At 45.5% G+C, this 17308-nt stretch overlaps 1 pseudogene; it reads left to right on the top strand.

Moving 5' to 3' along the window:
• LOC110343557 overlaps positions 1-17083 on the top strand; it is a 44860-nt pseudogene extending 27777 nt beyond the window's left edge.
• The last annotated feature ends 225 nt before the right edge of the window (positions 17084-17308 follow it).

Here is a 17308-nt window from a genome sequence, read left to right as displayed (position 1 = left end):
GGGTGCTGGGAGCAGAACTAGAGTCCTCTGGAAGAGCAGTCCATCCCTTAACCACTGAGCCTTCTCCCCAGCCCTCTCTGTAGTCTCTTTGAACTATGGATTGTGTTTCACTAACTTTTGTCAAACTTCAATACTATGGTTGTCCCTTAAATATGCTGCCAAATAGCATATTTGGTGCATTAAAAATCACACATTGTAAGACCATGGCACATACTACGAACAGCTAATCCCGTTATGTCCTGAAAGGCTGCCCCTCCACCCTTCAAATGTCATATCTGTACTAAGCCTGATAATTTCCTAGGAACTGAGATATAAATATGCATCAAGTGTGTCCACACAGATAAGAATAACACCTGTAATTTTGGAGCACAGATCAAGTACCCAGGCTACAGTCTTCATATTTCAGGATATATGCAATCCCCCTTTAGAGTTGGAGAGAAATCCCATGCCCCAATATGGCAAAGAATGGGCTTCCCGAGGCCTGAACCCACACAACTGAGCAGCCCCCTGGGGTTTTGTGGCACCGGTTCAGTTTCTGGGGAAATGCACAGAGTATGTGGCCTTTATAACCCGATACATGAGTCCTTTTGGAAAGTTGCCATTCTCAGGCATCAGACATGCTGATGAGTGAAGTCTCCAGAGTGACTCAAGGGCAGAAATATCCCAATTTAAAAATATTCCCTGGGTGGTTTATAAATTGTGCACAAGTTAAGTCCTTCCAGCCTCTACGCGTGGTGTGGCAGGTGGGCTGTCTGTGTTTATTTATTCCTGCCTTGTGATTACTCAGAAGGGCAGCATTTGTCACATCCTGTCTCCTCCGTGATGGCAACGTCAAGTAAGTGTAGGACAGGCTAGAGACTCTTGTACTCTGTGATGAAGACCAAGGCATTCCTGACCTTCCTGGCAGGCTGGGGAAAGGAAAGTGGCCAGGGCTGAGTGCCATTTAGCCAACAGTGCAGTTGCTACAGATGTGTCCTGGTGTTCTTTCCAGCCCTGGTGCCATCTTGGATCCACTCACTGTTGGTGGTAGGTCTCGTCTATCCTGTGTCCTTGGAGGAGACAAAGCACAACCATGGGAAGACACTTGGCATACACAAGAGAACACATAGACGTGCCGTCTCAGAATTCCTCCGCCTGGCCAGGGAACCCGGGGAAAGAGGGCTAGCGGAGCAAGGCTGGCAAAAAGAATTCCCCAACCAAAGTTTTGAGGAACTCCAATCAAAGAAGGAACGCATATAAGCTGCAAAGAGAAGGGGTGTTAAGAGGTGAAGGTGAAGCCCAGGCTCTAGACCTTAGTCACCCCACAACTTTAGACATGTGTGGGGCCCCAATTGACATAAAAGGGTATAGTCGTGTCAAGTGCCAGAGGGGACAAAGGAGACAGGAAAACCTGCCTGGGTTACTCCTGTTGTCCATGGATTCTCTATACTTACTGTTGGTGTGACCCTTGGGCCCTCCTCACCTTGGTTTCAGTTTTCTGAGACCATGCCATCTTGTGCTTGTTGTCTCTTCCATCCCTAATCTTACTCGACTGACAGGATAGCTCTGAGAGGAAGGTAGAATTAAGACCTACTACTTCCGTGACACAGATGAGAAAGGAGACTCAACAATGGGATGTGACCTGTGTGAGGTCACTGAACCGGTGAGCAGTGGGCCAGAACTGAACCCAGACATTCTGACTGTGTTTCTGCCATTAAATGTTGGTTATACCTGGAACAACCAACAACTGTGCTTTCTTTAGTGTCTTATGTCTAAGGACACCTGCCAACATATCTGTTCACTCATACATAGAGTAGAAAATGTATGGTGATATTTAATACATGTGGTATATTAAAGAGTGTTAAAATATCACATTTTAGAAAGGTGGAAAATTGAATATATGATTTTAAAAGCCATAGGGACTAATGCTCACTGACAATTATTGAATGTTGAGAGCTGGGTACAAGGATTATTTTGTTATGCATGTGTTTGAGATTTTTACATAAGAAATTGTTAAACAGATGTGATGGCATACACCTTTAATCTTAGCACTCTGGAGGAAGAGGCAGGTGGATTTCTGTGAGTTGGAGGCCAGCCTGGTCTACATAGCAAGTTCCAGGCCAGCCAGAGCTAAATAAAGACAAGGCCCCAAAAGTTGTAGAAGCTTTGTCTAGTCGTCTTGGAACCAGCCCACGTAAACAAGAAGCTGTTTAGGATATGTTTACTTCATCTCACCTGATCACGTGAGGTGAAAACTCAAGAACTTGGTGGACTGCTCTGGGATTTCAGCAATAGCACCATAGCTTGTCTAACCTCCTCCTTCTGTGAGTGGTGGTGGTATGTGGTCCAGACAAAGGAGTTCAGAGCTACACCTGCTCCGCAACTGGTTCTGCCTCTTGCAGATTGTATCATGGGAAGGCACTTAACTTCTGGGGGCCTCAGTTTCCCCCACTGGATTCTTCACCAGCTGTTTTGAGAATCAAATGGCGCATACAGACCACATAAACACATATACTCATGTGTACTAGCAGAAAAGTCCTTGAAGCTTGCAGCTGTGACAATTGCTCCTCCTAACCTCACCACATCTCCCATTTCTACCTTTGACTCGACTTCCAAAGTTGGCTGCATTGAATAGATGCCAGTCTCCTCTGGGCGAGGGCGATTCACAAAGAGGGGAAATAGTTCTGGTTTATGTTACATGGAACAGGAAACAGAATGAGGTGGGGAAAGCGAGATAATGGTTTAAGAAAACACATTTTAGTATGAGGCCAGCCACACTGTTCCATGACCCCTCACACATCGCCCGCCTCTCCAGACCCACCTGTCACTTCTAATGTTGTGACTCAGCGCAGGTGGCCCCGAGGCTCCTTGTAGAGTTGCCTTTTTTGTCTGTGTCTGTCGCGTCTGCTGCGCGGCCTGTGTCCGAGAACACGTGCGGAGGGTGTCGGGGATTGACAACACAGAGACTTGTTCAATGATGTAAAGAAAACTTTAAGCAGGCCCCAAAAAGGTTCAAGAAAACTTCCTAAAAAAGGCTCCCACCAGAGAAGCTTCTGCTCTCTCCTCTACCCTGGCTGGTTCTGCTCTGACCCCAGAAACTGATCTGGGCGTGGCAGAAGAGGCGGTTAGTCTCTGGACAAGGTCGAGCTCAGGGTGGTTTCTGCGGGCAGGCCTTTTCCAGGAACTTAATGCCCCCAGGCATTGTATTGTTTTTAGTAAACATTGTCTTACAGCTGCCTACTCCCAGGCAGAAGGGGAAGTGGGTCTCTGCTCAAGGTCTGGTGTTCCCACAATTCACCCCTTTTTATTTTTAAATGAGGCACTCCTGGCTTAGGTCAAGTAGGGTCACCCTCCCTTTCCCGTCCTTGGGGGACCTTGAACCCCTGTCTTAGGCGGGAGGGGTCTTCCCCACAGGTGGCCCGTCATCAGAGCACCCCAACTTTAAATCATCTGTAACCAACCTTCATGGCTATCGGGATTGCCATGGGCTAGGCTAAGCAATACTTGGTTACGGATCTCTTGCCTCTGGAACAAGGCACGTTTGAGCCCGGCATAAAGCCAGAATGCCTACCGCCACTGCCACCATTTCCAGGACCCCCATTGACATAGCGCCTCTCCATCACCGTACCCATCACCAGATCTGGGCCATAACATTCTACCAGCCTTCGTCTGTTACAAGGGTAACCCACACGTGATTTACATTCTGTTACAAGGGTAACCCGCATGTGATTTACATTTACAATTTGATGAAGTTTACAATTGTTCCAAGATCTGCTCAGGAAAGCATTTAGAAAGTGCACTTGCACAGATACATTAGGTACAATCATTGATGTTACACATGTAGCATTACAAAAAATATGAACAATAGGCTTGTTGCACTATCCACAGAGCACCAATTTGTTCCTGTGGTGATGCAGTTTGTTGATTTAACGTCAGCTGATTATGCGACTTGAGTCAAAGTCTCCTTTTTGTCGCATTAGGACAAGTTGCATCTCTCTAGAAAAATACACTGGCCTAGGCACGATTCCAGAAACAGGAACCACCAAGTCTGATATTTCAAGTGACCATGTCCTGTTCAATTACTGAAAAGAGGCTTTTGCCCCTCATCACAGTCCATACCATGTCCAAATGTTTTAAATGGGTCCTTTTTTCTCTGTTGGCTTCACGATGAAAACTCATCGGTCTGGAAGGTTGATGCAGCAGGTCTGTTGAGAAACTGGAAATCTCGAACCGACTGTTTTCTTTCTTTCTTGGGCTCTAGATTCGATGACAGCAAGGGTCAGGAACACTGATTTAGGAGATCTCACTCAAACTGGCTTAGGTAGGCTCCCATGGTCTCAGGTCCAGTTTTGCTCTGCTCCAAGCCGAAGCTTTTATTCTTTTCCTACGAGAAAACACAAACATGCCCTCGACCCCAATTTAGGGTCTTCTCCACTGTCTAGTGTATGGATGTCTCCATTTGACCTGAGCAATGGTTGCTCAAGTTCCATCATGCCAGAATCTGTCTGAAGCTCACTGGCATTCACATTATAAAATTTTAAAATGAGGAGTGTATTATTTGATGAGTCATGTGTGGACTGGGGACATTATTCCCCCTTTTTTATTTTCTAAAAAAAATTTTTTTGAACTGTTGAAGCTGGACCATAATAGTAGAAGGATTTGTCTATCCTCCTTGGTTGACTATCTAGGTAAATTGGGATTACTACTTAGATTATTTGTAGATGCCCATTAAAAAGGACACATTCATTAAATATTTCCCAAAAACTTCTGAAAATCACTCAAAGATTGTAAACTATAATGTGTCCAAATAACTTGTGAAAATTATTTGAAGTCTGTGAGCAGTCTTTCCCAATCTAACCTGTAGAGCTCTCACTAGCTGACAAGGCCTCATTTGTATCTTAAATTTTTCTGTTAAAACATTAACAGACTGGCTGGATGTTCCTTTTAGCTATATATAAAGCAATCTAGGTAGCTTCTGAACTATTTTTGAAGGGATTTAAGTATCCTTTTAATCATATAAGCAGTTCACACTCACGCATTCACAATCACATTTCATACATACCGGTGTGGCCACACCATACATTCAGAACATACATGCATCTTTCAGTCATCCTTTTTCCCTAGGTCATGATTAGTCTGTTGCAATGAAGCTTCCTTAATTGAAATCTATGTAAAAGAACAACTCCAGCCAATCCTTGAACTAAGAGGTTAAAAAGTCCTATGTTCTTTATCATTCCTCCATTTGAGCTACAGTCATGGGGTACAGCCGTACCTACTCCTAGTAACTCTGTAGGTGCGAGGTGGAGAGGCCAGGCTTTTGGCCAAAAGTTTTTAGAGATGACTCACAAAATAGAACTTAAATGTAAACAAAAATTTCCATTTTATATACCTTTGTCTTTTTCTTTTTGTTTACTTAATACCAGTACCTCTTTACTGTTACAAATTTTTTTCACCCTTTTTTTTTTTAAGTCAGGGTTTCTCTGTATTGTTTGAGGCTGTCAGTCCAGCCTGGCCTTGAACTCAAGAGATCTGCCTGCCTGTGTCTCCCAAGTGCTGGGATTAAAGGCGTGTGCCACCACCGCCCAGCTTGTTACCAATTTTTTTTTCTGTATTATTTGGAGGCTGTCTTGGAACTTGCTTTGTAGACCAGGCTGGCCTTGAACTCAAGAGATCTGCCTGCCTGTGTCTCCCGAGTACTGGGATTAAAGGCGTGTGCTGCCAACGCCCGGCTATTCACCCATTTTCAATCCAACTTTCAACCCAGGATATTCCCTCATGCAAAAAGCCTTAAGATTTACACAATCCACCCTCCAATTGAGGGCAATCTCTGGGTTCCCCTTCCCCCCTCCACCTTAATGTCAGGCTAAGGCCTAGAGATTTAATCCAATCCCCCCCATCTGAGGGCAATCTCTCAGGGTCCCCTTACTTTCCTGACCTTTGTCAGGCGAAGGCCTGGAGATTTAATCCGGTACCCCTAGCTTGGTACCCCTTTTTAACACATCCACATAGCCTTACTGGCTAGCCTTTTAGCTCTCTCAGTTCCCCTTTACTTTCCTGACCTCAGTGGATCAGGCGAAAGACTGGAGACTTTTTATTTTATTTCTTATTTTACCTTTTTTTTTTTCATTTCTTTTTTGAGACTGGGTTTCTCTCTATCCTTTTGGAGGCTGTCTTGGAACTTGCTCTATAGACCAGGATGGCCTCATTCCTTCCTATCTCTGCCTCCCGAGTGTTGGAATTAAAGGCGTATGCCACCAACACCCGGCTCTCTGAATATCATAGCAAACATCCTCCCAATCTGGGACATTTAAGCCTTCCCCAGTAATGAACCATGGGCTCCCTCGTTCAATCCATTTTAAAAAGCCTGCCATGGTTGTAGTCCCCTGTTCTTCAAGCAACTTTTTTACGTGATACTGTAATTTAAACTTCCAGGGACTATCTCCCATTGTTTCTTTTCCTATTTTCCTCCATCTGTCCTTAGCTGGCAAAAGGGACGACCCCGTCCACTTACCTCGCTTTCACGATCTCGGTGGGACCTCCAATTGTCGCGTCTGCTGCGAGGCCTGTGTCCGAGAACACGTGCGGAGGGTGTCGGGGATTGACAACACAGAGACTTGTTCAATGATGTAAAGAAAACTTTAAGCAGGCCCCAAAAAGGTTCAAGAAAACTTCCTAAAAAAGGCTCCCACCAGAGAAGCTTCTGCTCTCTCCTCTACCCTGGCTGGTTCTGCTCTGACCCCAGAAACTGATCTGGGCGTGGCAGAAGAGGCGGTTAGTCTCTGGACAAGGTCGAGCTCAGGGTGGTTTCTGCGGGCAGGCCTTTTCCAGGAACTTAATGCCCCCAGGCATTGTATTGTTTTTAGTAAACATTGTCTTACAGCTGCCTACTCCCAGGCAGAAGGGGAAGTGGGTCTCTGCTCAAGGTCTGGTGTTCCCACATGTGTCTTAGGCTCTTAGGAGTTTGAATTTCAAACAGTGATGCCAGTTTAAAGCCTGATATCACAGGATCTCTTGGTATTGGGTTTGTGCTATGTTACTAGGTACTTTATATTAACCTTCAAGTGACAAATCAGATGTTTTAAAAGAACAAATATATCACATTGTCTACCACACATACATAATGATTGGTTGATAAGACGAGAACTCATAATAGAATGCCAACCCAATTTATGCACATCATATAAGGCAGTCTCCATTACGGCAGCGGTATACAGCTGGCCATTTAAATGCCTATCTACTTACATATGCTTTATTATACTCCACATCTAGTCGTACATAGGCAGATAACCTGAGATACACAGCGGGTGCCAACCAACTTCCCAGATCCTCGTGTTGGGGTTATCTAGAAGCTGTGATCATAGGTTTTTATTTTTGTTTTGTTTTGGTTTGGTTTTTGGTTTTTCGAGATAGGGTTTCTCTGTATTGTCTTGGAAGCTATCCTGGAACTAGCTCTGTAGACCAGGCTGGTCTCGAACTCACAAAGATCCGCCTGCCTCTGCCTCCCTAGTGCTGGGGTTAAAGGTGTGCGCCACCAATGCCCGGCTGATCATAGGTTTCTTTAATGCATAGCTTTTATGAAAAGATACATCCATATCTATATTGGCATGGCATGATATATAGGTTACATAGACAATAATCATGGACTATAAATGGTGGCTATTTCAGGGTAGTGTCCTTTCAGGTGATCTTTTACTTTCCTCTTTCTATCCTGTGGTTTTGTTTTTGTTTGAGTATCCAGAACCTTCTACATGCTAGACAAGTGCTCTGCTACTGAGCTCTACAGCTGACTCTGAGGTGCATATATGGTTGAATTTATATGCATAAATATATATATACATACACACACACACATATATATACTTAAATCCATATATATGGTTGTATTTTTTCATTTTACACTTAATGTCTTTTGCTTACATTCTCAGGGGATAAAACCTCTTCATGATATAAAGAAGAGAATAACAAGACTGAACGTGATGGCACATGCTTGTATGCTAGCACTTGAGAGACTGAGATGGGGGAGTATGAGTTCAAAGCTAGCCTGGGGTATAGAGTGAATTGTCTAAACAAACAAACAAAAGAGAATATTAAGAGGTCTGGGAATGTGACTAAGTGGTAGAGTCTCAAATACACAAAGTTCTGTCTGTGATGCTAGCAGACCCCAATAGTGCTACTCCCTACGAGACTATGGGGACCATTACATTCAAACTACCACATATAGCTGGAATTGGTATTTGATATAGAAACTGTGAAGTTTCACACACACACACACACACACACACACACACACACACACAGAGAGAATACATTAAGTAAACAGACTTAGATATATATATCTATATAATTTGGTTTCTCTTTTTTTTTGGTTTTTGGTTTTTGAGAGAGAGGATTTCTCTGTGTAACAGATGTGTAAGGATACAATTCTTAAAGGAAAAACATTGCAAAGTGTCTGAGAACACCAGCAGTCTCTTAGGGCAATGCACCTCTAACCCATGGATTAAGACACAGCACTTTAGGTATTTCATCTGATGGATTAAGACACAGCACTTTAGGTATGTCATCTGATGGTTCCATTCTAGCACTTCTTGGACGTCTTCCTAAACTGACCATAACTAAGAGAGTCTCAAAAGTGTCCAGACTGAGACAACTGGTTTTCTGAGGACAATTCAGTAGCCTAACCCTTACTTTCAGAGGCTAATTTTCTTCAGTTTTAACCCAGTTTCTCAACACAGTGCAGTTGTTTCCTGTGTTTGTACTTGCTGCAGACTGCGGTAACCTCAGACCTCAGACTGCTTGTTTTCCACCTGCTCTCCCCAGATGCCGTGTGAAAGCAAGACCCTCGGAGACCACACTACTGCCTGTGGCAGTGTAGGCCATCTGGGCCACGGTTCCAGAGCTGGGTTATCAGGAGCGCATGAGTGGTAAACAATAGCAGAGGAAGTTGGAGCAGCTTTCGGCTGATAGTCTCCAGCCAGCGCGTCTGGGGCAGGTGAGGGACCTGGGCACACTTCCTCCATGGTGGCACTTTGTCTCCTGAATCGTTTCCTTCTTGAGAACAAAGGGTCACAACTCAGCATAGCTCAGCTCCCACTCTTCTGTGGGAGACAAGGGCTTCGGGGAGCTACCTGTTCATTCACCCCTTAAAGCCTGGGTTGAGAGTCTTAATCCCTTCCGCCATTTTCCTGAAGCCAACCAAGCAACATCCTACTTGGAATTTCTCCTCTTCCTCCTCCTCTCCTTCCTCCTCTTTTCTCTCTTCCTTTTCGTCTTCCTACCTCTCCCTGGAAAGCTAGTGGTTTTCAGTGGATGCTGGAATTAGGTGTCACTGTGGGAAAAGCTTCTCATGTCTATTCCCACTCAGGGTCACCAGGGAACTCTCCTCTAATTTCAGCTTCATCACAGAAAAGAGGATACTTTTGAACAGAACATGGGACAGACCATCTCAGATTGAACAGCCAGGTTTTTGGAGATATACTCGATTTTAGTTTCAAATTGAACATGACGAATAAGTAACTGTACTGACAAGTAAGTATGGTAGGTACAGTCATGGACACTGTGGTCATGCTGTTCACAGGGTAGCCAATTCCTAAGAACACACTGTCAGGGCCCATATATGTCTTAGGAAATAATGTGATCTCAGTTCTCAGATAGAACTAATGGTTAGTACATATTAGTTTCATAAGGGGAAAAGTATTATCACCTCCATTTTATAGATGAGGGACTTGAGTAAAATCCACATGATTTGCAAACGGCTCTATAGAATTAAAAAATCCAGGTGCATCCTAACTTTGAGCCTATGTTCTCCAGAACCACACATGGATGCTCAAGTCTGTGACCTTGACAGACATGGTCCCTGCCTGCGGGTATCTTCTACTGATGTAGGAAAGAAAGAAGAGTGAATTCCATGTGTGGAACATGGCTGACCAACAGGAACACAAGGCAGCTGGGTCATCGGTTCCTGTGAAACTATATTCTAGAATATTTTAGGAATGTCGGTCTGGCCTAGGAATGTGAGTCTGCTTGTCTAATCTGTGAACCATGACTGTGAAAGAACTGTGGGTCAAGACTTAACATGCAAGGGTGGTATGGAAATACACGTAAATTCAATATGGAAAACAGCCATTCTTATCCCTCAGAGCATTTAATTCATCTTGTCCAACAATCTTGGAACTCCATCTGGAAAGGAGAGTGGGAGCATCTTTTCTTTTCAAGACGTTTCTTCTGGCAAATAGTTGAGGCTTCTAAACATGACCAGTGATCTACTGGGCCTTTGGTTGAGAGGAAACAGAGTCATCCCTGAATAATGACACAAACACATCCATCCATCAGGTTCATCCCCAAGGCATCTTTGCTTTCCAAGTCTTAGTGGGGAGGTTTGTAGGGTGGAGACAACAGAAAGAGTCAGTCTTGAGTCTTGGCCTTCTGGGATAGGAATAAACTTCAAAAAGTACATGATTATTCATATTTCAGTCTGTCTCCATAAAAGTCAAACATTTTATTTTTATTCTAAGTACTTTGGTAGATAAAGGACTCCACGCCGCCCTAATCTGTTCCTACAAAGATAGCAAAAGATCATGTAAAAATATATTCCAACTGACGGCAATTCTTCAAGGAAGAAAAATGGATTGAAAGCTTTATAAAGAGCTTGCTACAGGAATAACAAACGTTGGATCACTCATCTGAAGTTTACAATTGCCAGGTCAAAAATTTAGGGAAATTTTCCCGAGTGCTGGCTGGCAATGTTTTCTTGCTGATTTGATTTATTTCAACATACATTTGCTGAGCCTTTACTGTCCAGTGTGATATGGAAAGGGGCTCCACCCAGACTCCGAAGGTGGGTTCAGAGCCCACTCATTAGCTGCTCAACCTGGAGTTCCTTAAACTGCCTGTTCATCAGTGCCCTTTTTCTGTCAAATAAAGATCATAGCTAACCAACAAGAGTCATTAAAGGATCAACACAGTGATTTCTTGGGCTCAATAAATGGCATCCCCATTCCCTGCCCAAGTTAGGAAGAAGTGAGGACAGGCAGAGAAGCCAGGCAGAAGGAGGTCAGTATATTATATTACCTCGCTTACTGATGGGACGAAGTTCAAAGGCCTGGTTAGGATGTGCTGCAACATCGGGGTTCTCTTCTCCGCCACCTCGCCATGCTGCAGATGGCAGTGCTCTTGCCTGTGCCGAGTAAGGTAGAGCTTGCTTCCTACAGGCAGGCAGCTCCCGGGAGAAAGAGCAGGACCCAGACTCAGCCTCGCTTGCCGTGTGTTCTTCTGGGGCACAGCTGCTGTTGTTTCACGGGCCTCCTTGTCTATAAAGTTATGTGAATCAGGTGAATGTTATTCATACTATATTTAAAACATTTTCTTTGATTTAGAAAGATCTTTTCTACAGATTTTTACGTAAATTAAAACGTTTTCTGTGCACTTTATAAAGGATCTGGGACTCTAGCACTGTACCTATTGGATAAATTGTCCCTTGCGTTCAGTCTTGTTCTCAGCCTTCCCAACTAGATAATCACCTCCTGCTGTCCTGGGAAGCACTAAGTGACCTCACAGAGGAAGGATGTGTTGCCCCAGATGGAGATATGAGTTCAGGGGACGGGATATTCCCCATTCTCCACAAAAGTAAAGTTGTAGAAAGAATGGTGTGGTAATAGCCTGGATGGAATAAAACGCCAAGGTGAGCTAATTACAACCCAAAGCAAGAGGGAAATCAACTCAAAATTGAAGAGCAAGCCCCGTGCTGAATAAACGCCCAGAAGCAATTCCTTGAGGTCCTGATATTTCAACTCTGTCTTACAGGGTAAAAGATTTTTGCTAGACAAGGACTTGATCAAGTAGAACAGGGTGGAATGCAAGGGTCATTCCAGACTCCTGGAAACACATAAGGCATTCTGGGAGTGGAGGAATCCAAAACCATCCGTCTGTCCCCCACCGGCCGTGGTTGACCCCCTGATTGCTCTGTCAATTCTTATCAATGGCGGAAGGGAAAAGTCTTCTTTTGTTCAGGGTACACTGTTCTCTGGGTGCTTTAGAGACATCACTTACTCTCTCCTCCAATAATTAGAGGTGGATATTGTTAGCCCTACTTCTTCTAGACAAAGAAGTTGAGACCTTGAAACTCTCAGTGACTTGCCTGAGTTTACAGAACCTCATGGGTATCAGCAGAGGCCAGAAGCCAGAAGCCAGGCTCCCAACTGCCTTCCCAGAACCCTGTTCACGCCTTCCCCGGAGACTTCAAAGGGTTGCTCTGAGAGCTATACAAAAAGGAATTCTTGCAATTATATTTTAGGAAGAATGTTTTTCCAGAGATCCATTTCTGGCATTCCATTGTCCAGACTCTCAGGCTCCAGGACGCTTTTCTGTTCCTCACCTGCTCATTGTCTGTTGAGGGCCTTCATCTGTTGGCAATGCCCTTTTCTGACCTCCTAGGCAGCATCCAGATTTCTGCTGTCCTAGGGACTCTGCTTATCACTCCCCAACAGGGGCTGTTCTGGGCTCCCAGCACTGACAGGGCTCTGCGTGCTTGCCCTGAGACCACGGTGGGCTTGTAGGAGCTGACAGACAAGTGTCCAACGTGTAATAAGCACTTGCACAGGGCTTAACATCTCATGTCCACTATTTTATCTGCTCAACACTCCTCGGACACAGGCATCGTTAAAACTACAGACAAGGACTCTGTGACTCAGAAATGTCAAGTAATCTTCAGAAAATGACACAGGTCTCATTGGCAGTCTGAGGCTGGATTCAGTTTCCAATCTGACTACAAACTCTCCCAGAACCGTGACAGTTCCCAGTAGCCTCCAGCTTCCTTCCCATCAGGTACCACTTGGGAGAACTGACCTTTCTACCTTTGTTCAATTACTTGCAGTCTTTCAAACTATTTTTAGTATTTGTGTCCTCCGTTGTTCTGCAAGAAATGCCCTTTTCTTTTTAGCAAAAGAAAAGAAAGTCTCAGTATGGTCTGAAACTCCAGCTTACACAGCTTTCAGCCTTGGGATCCTGGTGCCCTGGACTCTTAAGAGCAGGGCTGACAGGTGTGTGGGGCCATGCTTGGCTTCAAGTCCTTCTTTGCAGGCATTTTTTGTCCTCTTTCATCTACCTTCATCCAGTCTCTTCCTCTCCCTCTCCCTCCCTGCTCTGTGGCCAAAGGGTAAGGTGAAAACTTGAATGCATAATACTTGACTGAGAATCCCGCACACCGCCCCCCCCCAGCGCCCCAAGAAGACCAAGTCTTGAAGGACCATCCCTGGACTCCAGCATTCCTTCATCTGCCGTGTCACCTGCGGTGCCACAGAGCTTTGTTTTGAATTCCAGCTCTGTGGCTAGACAGTGTGGGTGAGTTTTGGGCAGGTACTTCAAACTCTCTGCTTCTCGGTGTTAATTCTCTCAGTATCAGCCTTGTAGGGTTGCTTCAGGATAAAGATACATGCTCATAGCACTTAAACTGTGCCTGGTGGAGAATATACATGCTGTAAATATCAGTGAGTTTTATTGCCACTCTTTCCCAGGGCTGGGCCAAGGGAATGTTCTCCCCCCCTGGAATTTGGATCTCAAGCAGAGTGCCTAGAAGACAGGAATCCATCTGAGCTGATTTATGGGGCCCTGCAGAAAGGGTCCATTGGTTTCTGCTTGTTGGCCTGGGGCAGTCCTTCTTCCTGGTCCTTTCTGAGTCCAGAGTTTCTGCTAAGTTTTCAAAATCTGTACCCCACTTTCTACAAACTTCCCCACCTTCTTCCTGCCCCCCCCACTCTCTCGTCTTCCTTTTTCTATTTTCAGCTCAAAGTAGTCATCGTTGGTTTCTGGCACTTGCTGCCAAGGACCATTTACTAAGTCAACGGCCCCTGAGAGTGGCCCCCCCTCAGCCTCCTTTTGTGAATTGATAGACTCTGGTTCCCAGAAAGCACTTCCTCATATCAGGCTCAGACATCCACACAGGGCTCTGTGACCAGAATGTTTGGGCATGGCACCTGGCTCCATCATTTACATGCCTTGTGCCTGAGATGAGCTGGTTAGTCACAGTGCCTCAGTTTCCTCATCTGTCAAATATGATGGTAATAGTAATAGTAACTGCCTGGTGGGAGCTGTAGGAGACTGAATGCTACAATCCTGTTGGTGTGCTCTGAACGGAGCTGGAGACGAGCGGGGTGTCAGACCTCTCCTTTCTGCTCACTCAGATCCTGGCACCATCCTTTGCAGCAGCTCACAACTAATCAAATTAGCCTTTTAAAGGCCAAGTTCATGCCATTCCTTCAGGATGTCCCCTCTGTGTGCTCTGCTTCCCTCCCCCACCCGCAGACCTCTTCCCTGTCGGGCCAAGCTCTTTCCAGTCTCCATTGACCAAACTGGAAAGATCTAAGTTCCCAAAAGCATCGTCTTCCTGCCTCATTTTACCCACACTAAAACCTCAGCATTTTTTAAGGCTTTGTCTTAGAGTATACCCATTTCTTCCCTGTCCCTGGAAGGTCTATGGGAGACCCCTGACACTCCCTATGGGAGAGTGGGGACTGGAGTCAGGAGTCACCTGAAGGTAGAGAGACATCCTAGAACAACACCCTGCCCCCAGCCCGACCCTGAGCAGTGGCACAGCTGACAGGTTACCTCCTGCTCTTTACTTGTCCTTCCACACATGGTGTGGCTCTGTGCTGGCCTGTTTCTGGTTGGTGGCATGCCATTAACAAGCCTGCGTGGTCCCCAAGGTGTGGAGAACAGCAGCCTGGTGGACACTAACCTCGCTTACTTGGCACCTGGTGGTTAGAGCACATTAGTTAATTCCAACATTGTAACAGAGCCGTCACAGGCAGAAGAGCCCCCCACCCCAAACCAAAAGGGCACTGTTCTTACAAATGAGGGCATTAAAACGTGAAGCTAAGAAACTTGCCCAAAGTCACACAGGCATCTAATGGCACAGCTTGCATTTCAGTCCCTGGTCTTAGTTACATGCTTAGTTCTGAAGGCTCAGGGGCTTCCACACTGTTTCTGGAGTGGCCCCCTTTACAGCAGTCACTAACATGCCAAGGATCTATAGACCTTCTATTCATAAGGGGAGGTGCTTTGGACGAACAGGAGAGGTGAAAGAGTCCTGTGACAGGGCAAGTCAAGTTGCATCATTCATCTGTCTTCTAGGGGAGCTTCCAACCAAAGGCCTTTCTCCCAGGACCTGTTGTTTTAACTACATTTCTATTGCTGTGATATAATGCCATGGCCAAGATAAACTTGGGAAGCAAAGGGCTTATTTGACTTACATGTGCTGGTCACAGTCTATTGTGAAGGGAAGTCAGGGAAGAACTCAAGGCAGGAACCTAGCGGCAGGAACCGAGGCAGAGACCATGGAGAATGCTGCTTACTGACTTGCTCCCATGTCTTGCTCATCCTGCTTTCTTATACAAGCCCAGGGGTGGCACCATCCAATGGGCTGGGCCCTCCCGTCATCAATAATTAATCAATAAAATGCTCCCAAAGACTTGTCTGTGGGCCAGTCTTATGCAGGCAATTTCTTAATTGGCATCACCTCTTCTCAAAGACCTCTAGCTTGTGTCAAGTTGATAAAACAAACCAACCAACAGAAATGAATGAAAACATCTTTCAAGAGATTGTAAAACTGGACTGGAGAGATGGCTCAGTGGTTAAGAACACTGGCTGCCCTTCCAGGGGCCTGAGTTCAATCCCCAGCAACCACACGGAGGCACACACCCATCTGTAATGAGATCTGATGCTCTCCTCTTCTGGTACGTAGATGGAGCACCATATACATGAAGAGATTGTAAGAAAAACAAGCTTTTGATTTTGCCATTAGTGAGGCATGCAACTGTGGGAGAATGAGCACTGTGGGCCAAGTCTGGCTTTGTGTGCTTGGGACCAGGAGCCTGGAAAAAGTGTGTAGCTACCACGGTGACTTGGTGGACTCTGAGCAGCTTGTGCACTGTTGGAGATTATCAGTGGAGGAAAGGAAGGCGCTGGATTCACCTAGGTGCTGAAGAACTTGGAGGATACCCAGAGGAAGTGTGAAAGAATCAAGCAGGAGCTGGAGAAACTCAAAGATCAGTTGGTGAAGGCAGAGATGGGTGGGGCACTCCGGGCGTTAAACTGAAGCATGCGTGCGATCAAGAGGACGCAGAGATCAAACGGAGACAGTGAGCAGGGGCTGGCTGGGCAGAGCTGGGACCACAGATTCAGCCGATTGGAGATACACTCATGTGTGACACATCCGGCAGCTTTCAGCTAAGCAGGGAACAAAATTTAACTCTGGCTTTTCTCAGCCGAGGCCAAGCATCCAGTGGCAATTCTGGAAACAATAGACTGTCAACCATTGATGAATCTGGCTTTATTTTTATCAGATGCCAGCTTTGACAAGACAGATGAATCACCAGACTAGGATGCTTCTTTGGTGATGAATTTCAAGATGGAGAAATGAGAAAAGAAGCATTCCAACAGCTGACAGTTTATTGATGGTCCTCTGGGGCCTGTAGACAAACAAACACAAACAAACAAAACCTGTTCTATTGGCTCTGTGGTAGATCAGGCAAATGACTCAATAGTTGCAAAAACTACTGTGACTGTTCCCAGTGATGGTGGGCCCATTGAAGCTGTGTCTACTAATTGAGACATTGCCATCTTGGACCAGGAGTTAAAGGAAGTCAGGTTCTTTACAGCCTGTAAACAGTGACTCCCCTCTGAACAGCAGGGCACTGGAACCCAGAACTTAGACAATTCAGGCATACTCAGAGTAATGGAGGCATGTGCCTGTATGCCTTTGTTTCAGAGATAGTTACTAAGCCTGACTGTTGTGTTCTATGTGGAAGGCAGATAAGGTTTGGCAAGCTATCTCTAAAATGTCGAATATTGTTTGGTCTTTCAAGAAGGTTGGGGCTGGGACATTGGTGGTGCATGCCTTTAATCCCAGCACTCGGGAGGCAGAGGCAGGTGGCTCTCTGTGAGTTCGAGACCAGCCTGGTCTACAAGAGAAGAAGGTTGGGGCTGATGTCCTCTTCCCTGCATTTCTCCCCTGCTGGGAACACTTGTCAAGACTGGAGGGGGACTGTTGGTGAATTTTGTGTCCCAAAGCAAGCAGGTGTGTTTCCTGAAGTCAGTAAACAGCTTTACTTGAGGTTTGAAGCAGGGGGAAGTTTACCTTGTTGACCTAAGCTGGTGGCAGATTTGCTTTTGTTCCCAAATCTTGGAGCTCATTTGGAAAAGTTGTACAATCTCTGTGATGGGGAGGTTGACAAGTTGAAATTCAGAAATGGTCGTGGGCCCCAGTAAACTCACTTTAGCTGGTATCCATGATGTTGAGTTTCCGTTGCCATGCTGGGTGTAGATGCTCTCTTGTTCC

Source organism: Mesocricetus auratus, unplaced genomic scaffold, assembly GCF_017639785.1.
Source record: "Mesocricetus auratus isolate SY011 unplaced genomic scaffold, BCM_Maur_2.0 Super-Scaffold_100009, whole genome shotgun sequence".
NCBI classification, from domain to species: domain Eukaryota; kingdom Metazoa; phylum Chordata; class Mammalia; order Rodentia; family Cricetidae; genus Mesocricetus; species Mesocricetus auratus.
Note: the sequence above shows the minus strand (reverse complement) of the source record. Positions and strands in the feature narration are given on the sequence as shown.